Raw genomic sequence first — 6,802 nt, forward strand, 5'->3', positions numbered from 1 at the left:
CAATGTAAAAACAGATTAAATAAAAACAGTGGTCAGAATATGTGAACACTGCTGTGAGAATTTGATGGCATTCAGACAACATTAGTGAGGTCAGATACAGATGATGGATGATCAGCTCTGGATCACAAACACAACTCCAGCTGATCCCAGTAGCACTGGATGGAGCCCTCTCAGTCCAGAGAACACAGTTCCTCTGTTCCACAGCCCAGCGCTGGAGGGGTTTATGGAGGGGTGCCTTTTGTAAATGCTGTCCTGTTTATTTGGAAAGTGTTTATTCTGGCTCAGTGGAAGAAGAATGGAATGAAATACATGAGCTGTGTGTGTGTTTGTGTGTGTGTGTGTGTTCTGTTGAAATTAGAATGTGCAGCCTAGTGAACACAAAGGACCATTATCCGCCTCCACAGCCCCCACTGAGCCCCTACTTCCTGTGTGTGTGTGTGTATGTTTGTGTGTGTGTGTGTGTGATCCATCTAAGTCCATCCTCCAGTGCATATATATCACATAGAGTCACACACTGACTGCAGTAATAGTTTTATTCCACAGGTATGTGTTTGATAAGCTACTGACATCCAGAGAGAGTGTGTTCTTCACTTTCTGGATGCTGTTCTTCACTTTCTGGATCATTTGGTTCTGAAATACAAATCTGAAGCTCCAAAATTCATGGTGCTACCCAAACACAAAACAACACAGAAACAACACACCCTCACCTCACACACAGCAGAGTTCTGCACTCACTGAAATATTCAAACAGAAAGAAAAGGATTACCATTCGAACTCAGGAAAGGTGCAAACTATTAGCACTGAACTTACGTAATTGTACTTAAGTAAATATAACTACTTACTAATGGCTGTCCATAAGTGTGTAGTTATTAGGTACATTTTGTTGAGGTCAAATAAAGATAACTTCACAGGAAGAGGAAGAAAACCTTCTTCATTTCAATGAAAGTTAATGTAAAAAGATTTTATTCCGATTATTTTATTTTGGAGCATTTCTATTGGTGCATTTATCATGAAATATTCACACAGTGTGAAGGACAGCTGGAGGAAACCTGCTCCACAAACCTGGAGATACAGGTTTATAATTAAAAGTACCACTAGTTTTTATGAAAGTATATATATTTTTTTACAATTAAACAATATTACACCCAAATAACTAAACTTTTCCTAGAGGATGGATTAATGCGTTTAAGAGTTTGCACTTTGTGTGTCAGAGGTTGTTGAGACTGGGACCGACAGCGTGTGTGTGTGAGGGGCTCTTCCTTTGTGACCCGATACACATGGTGTGTACAGGTAGCTGCAATTGCCCTGATACCATGGCAACAGCCCTAACCTTTGCCCTCTAAGGTGGCCCTAAATAGCCCTTTGTTTCTATTAGGGCACACACACACCTGTGCTATCATGCATTTGCTTCAGTCAGGTGTTCAGACCGCAGGTGGAAGAGTCTCAGGTAAGACACATTTCACTCTCTCTTCATGAAACCATGATTTATAATTCTGTGTTTATATTTTATAAAAGGAAGAAAGAAAAATATATAATTTATTTTTAATGTGGAGAAACGTATTTATTTGTGTCTATGTGTAGGATAATCATGCTGCTGATGCTAATTCTCCTGCTCTCCACATCCCCACATGGTACAATTATTATAAATATTATTTATTGTTGTTGTAGATTTATTGTGCTGCAGTAATGGCTTGATGCAAACACAATGTGGCAAAAACTGATGGCAGAAAAGTATAATGTAATTGTGTGGTTCAACTAAATAAACAGTAAAATGTGTACATCTTTTAATTATTATTATTATTATTATTATTATTATTATTATTATTATTTTCAAATTCATTCATTATTTTTTAAGTGAAAACCTATAATGAATTTTTTTTTAAATGCTTTCTGTAAATGCAATTTGTGTATGTTCTTACTGATGTATACTACTGGTAACTGGATTCCAGTGAGAAGCAGTACTCCTTTTTGCCCGGATACAAGTGACCTCAACACAGACATGTTCCTGATTGGTGAGTCAATATCTGAGCTACTAACACAAGTTTAAAATCGGTTAAGTACAGATTAGTATGATCATATTTAATATTGTGTGTATATATGTAAAAGAACACATAGCCCTCATAGCCCTGTTCCCGTAAAGCCCCACCAAGGCAAAGGGATCATGGGCCAGAAGCCACTCAGCCCCCCATGGTACAGTCAGTATCTAGCAGGCCAGTGATGCAGATCAGCCACAGCCCACTTCAATGGGGCAGTTTTTCCACCACTGGTTCTGGTGTGTGTCACTGGATAGCCTTAATACCCAACACACTCCTTAGTGCCATCATTCCACCTTCAACCGCTACGTTTGGTCCAATGCCTTGTGTCTGCCCTCAATCCAACAGAACCAGTGAGAGTCATTCCTAGTGGATGGCTCGGTGACCTAATTTGGCCTTTGAAACTTTCCATCTTCTGATTCACTGAGGTGTCACTTAAGATCTTCTGTCTCCTCGACAGTATCCTACTTCTGACACCAGTGTGGGGTTTGTGTTAAAGAAAGTGGGGACAACATGGCTCTTGTTAGCTCAATGGTCTTTGTTTAACACACACACACACACTAAAAAAACAGAACAGTCTCTTCCTCGGGGGAGGGGCACTGTCATTTAAGCTGCTCTTCATAGCCCCACACAACTTATACTAATGGCGATTTTCTACTGCATGTTACCTACTCTACTTGACTCTACTCTGCTCTACTTGCATATTGGGCCCTGAAATCTGGGTTTTCTGGTAGAACAGCTGCCCCCACCCCTGAAGTGTAACTGGTGATGTCACAAACAGACACTAAAGGGAACCAGGGATTTTGGAATCCAAAACAACAGCAGGGGTAACACTAAGCATTTTACTCATCATGTATTCACATTGTTGTTGTTGTTGTTTGGGACTGAACACAGCTCCGTCATCAGTTCAGACAGATCAGTAGAGTTTGTTCCTTCCTTGTTGCAGCGTCCAGCTCTCGCTGGATTCTTTCGTCGGCCACCGATCCAAGGAGCGTTTGAACCTCTTTAAAAGACCACGGCGTCATTTTACGAGCTGCCGTCGTGAGTCGGATAAAAACAAATGTGATCCCTGCTGCAGCTGGAGATTTTACAGATGGAGAGTTGGTGCTGGTCGTCTCTCTGGCCAATCAGCACTCTGCAAATTTTACAAATGCAGTTTAGTCCCTACTTCAACTTGAAAACACAAATGAGCAAGTACTAAAAAAAGTACCCGGTGCCAGGTATCAAGTTTCTCAAATGGAAAAGCAATAAACAGAGTAGAGCTGAGTCTGATAGAGTAGGTACCATGCAGTGGAAAAGCACCATGAACAAACTTGTTGGGACCAGGGGTGTAGATGCCACAATTAAAATCTATTCTCCTCATTCAAATATCTTGGTAATTCATTTCTCTACAGAGAACTATTTCTCATCGACACTGTGATGTTTCTCAGTCTGATGCTGTATCTCCTGAATGTGTGTGTGTATGTGTGTGTGTTACAGGTTGTCTAGGTGTACAGTTCTCTTGGCTGTATTCTGTGTATGATAATTTGTTATCTGTGCTGAGGTTCACTCTGTGGCTGCGATGTGAGGCTGGAGTGTGTCCAGCTGACCTTCAACAACACACACCCTACTGCAGATACACTACTCACACGCGAGAAACCGGAGAACCTGCGGATGCACTTGACCGGTGAGAGGGGGAAAACAAACAGGGAGAGAGAAAGTGAGAAAGAAGTGGAGGGGGAAATGTGCTTGTGTGTGGGTGTGTGTGTGCGTGTGTGTGTGCGTGTGTGCGAGAGAGAGAGAGAGAGAGAGAGAGAGAGAGAGAGAGAAGAAAGCAGGGATAGACCAGATGAGATGGAGGAGTGAAATTATCTCAGCAGGAGAACATTTTAAAGATAATTTAACCTCACAGTGGAGATTAAATACACTTAGAGAAAATATAAACATAGGAACCTCACCTGTGTGTGTGTGTGTGTGTGTGTGTGTGTGTTTAGATGCTGTCTGCAACATCGGAGGTGCTTTGAGGATCTTGAAAATAGAAGCTGCAGACAAACACCACCAACACACATCAATAACACCTGTGACTACTTGACCAACAATAGCTGTGGTACACACACACACACACACACACCATACACTTGTGACTACCTAACCAATTACAGCTGTGGTACACACAGACAAATACAAAGTTTTGGTGCTTAGCTTAAAATGTGGGACCTCAAGCAAATGGAGGCTTGAGGACCGAAGAGTGCGCACTGGAGAGTATGGTTTCAGTAGAGTACTTAGGTAAGAAGGGTCAAGGTCATGCAAGGATTTAAACACCAACACAAGCAATTTGTACTGTATTCAGTACTGCACTGGGAGCCAATGAAGACGACTTAGGACTGGAGTAATATGCTCCCAAGATCTTGTATGAGTCAGCACCCTAGCAGCAGAGTTCTGCACATACTGCAACCTGCTCAAAGGACATTACATTGAATTATATTAACTACTGCAGTGTAACCCTAACTTTAACAATGACCTTAATCCTAAACCTTACTTTAACCTCATACTAGCTTTAATCATAACTATTAGAGCTGGAAAATGTATGTATTTATTATATTGGAATCTCATCCTGAGCCGTGGCTTTAATTCTAGCCTACGCAAACCAGAGGAGTATCTTCACAGGTTTCACTGAGGACATTTAGCTTCTGTATAAGTTTATAATTACACCAATCAGAGGCAATCAAACACTGTGCTGTTGGCATGTAACAACCACCGTCCGGTACTTTACATTCAGCGCTCAGAATTAAAGCCAGATCTTCTTGGAATTCTTTGTTAAAAACAAGACTGGGCCTTAATTTAGAGACAATAATTAGAGTTTAATTCATAAGCACAGTATACAGAAAAATCCCAATAATTTCCCTTTCCCAGTCAAACACTGACACTTACACGAAGAATACAGAATGGAAATATATATATCTTAAAGTATCATATCCTTATTTGACTCAGGTTCAGTGATTCATTCTGACTGAATCCGTATTTTTTTCTGACTCCTGCAGACTCACTCGATTCGTGTGAGGAAGGGTTCTGTTTGTGTGACAGGGAAGTCATATCCTGCATCTCATCCCACTCCCATCTTCTGCACCACACACAGCTGGAGAACAGCAGCGCAGGTGAGGAGCTTAATACACAGCCTCTTAACATAACTTCATTGGCCAAAAGTGTGTGGACACCTGCTAATCCAGTGGTTCTTCAGAACTGAAGTGTGTTAGGTGTAGAGACATGTCTCAGTGTAATTTAGTTGTATGAACAATGACCTACAGTAAAGTACAAGTACTCTCTCTCTCTCTCTCTCTCTCTCTCTCTCTCTCTCTCTCTCTCAGGTTTTGCTTATAATTACACCATTACCACTGATATGGTCAACTTCAATAGAACTGGTGAGAGAGACTGAAACACACACACACACACACACACACTTATATTCTCTCTCTCTCTCTCTCTCTCTCTCTCTCTCAGAATGGGAGGAAGAATCCCCTCTGATTTCAGATGTGGATTTCATACCAAAAGGTGGACAGAGATTGTTTTTAACAAAATATTATTATTTTTACAGTAACTTACCTGCTACTTTTAACCCTTTCCTGACCTCTTTTCTATATCAGAGCTATATGATGAGAATGGAACTGTAGGCAATTCCACTGACTGGTTTTCACTGAACAACAACACTCAGAGTAACCACACCTTCAGCCCAGGGGATTCTGGGATGCCTGCTCCGGGTAAATCATTCCAAAACCTTTTCTTTATAGAACCTGGTTTCAGGTGGAAACACTGAACTTCATTAAAACAACTTCTTCATGTTATTCCTATACAGTTTGGTGTCTGTGTTTGTGTTTATGTGCTTGTATGTGAGTCTTCAGCCCCTAGCTGTATCTGTGAGACAAATAAACCTTGTCCATATGTATGTAGACACCCCTATGGGTGCATTCAAGGTCATGGGACACAGTCTGCACAATCTTCACAGACATGGCCCAAGGTCTGCGTACACAATGCAAACCGTGTACTAGAGCAGTGGAACTGTGTTCTCTGGAGCGATGTGGCTCCATGCAGTACACTCTTGGTACCGGTTGATGTGGGCTTTTTGATCCAGAGCTAATCATTCAACATCAGCATCCTTGTTTAAAATGTCCTTGCTGTTTCTTTAAAATAAATATCTGTGTGTTTTGCTAATCATCCTGTGCATCATTCGTCAGGAGCAGAGGAGCAGGAGAGAGAGGAAGAAGAGGGTGAGTGGTGGAGAGGAGAGAAAGAGAGGACAGAAGGAGCGGCGCAGCAGACGACTGAGGTCATTAACGGTGGGTGTGGGTCCCTCTGTCTCCAGAGTGGATTTATTTCTGAAACCTAAGCTTTCACAGAAAATACAGTGAGACTAAGGAGTCGCTACAGAGTTGTTAAAGCCACATTAGGTCAGATTAGTTATTCCTCCTCCTGGGCTCCCCCTACAATTGCAGAGTGCAATTTACTTTTACAACACTGTACAGAAATAAGTGGGTTCCTGCCTGTTTTCAAAAGTTACACTTACAGTTTCAAAAAATTGCTTTTTCTGCAGTGCTGAGCCCAGATTCGCAGCAACAGAGGCTCTATTCTCTTTCACAATGGCATCCCAATGGTTTGAGGCTGTAATTTTAAGGTAGAAATACTAGTCTATATCTAGTGTTGCTTTAACAACGATTTTCTACAGAAATATTGAGGTAAAAGTACAGAGATATTAAAGAGACAATACACAAACTATAAGGAGGTACTACAGAGATATT

Source organism: Hoplias malabaricus, chromosome X1, assembly GCF_029633855.1.
Source record: "Hoplias malabaricus isolate fHopMal1 chromosome X1, fHopMal1.hap1, whole genome shotgun sequence".
In the NCBI taxonomy this organism is placed as follows: Eukaryota; Metazoa; Chordata; class Actinopteri; order Characiformes; family Erythrinidae; genus Hoplias; species Hoplias malabaricus.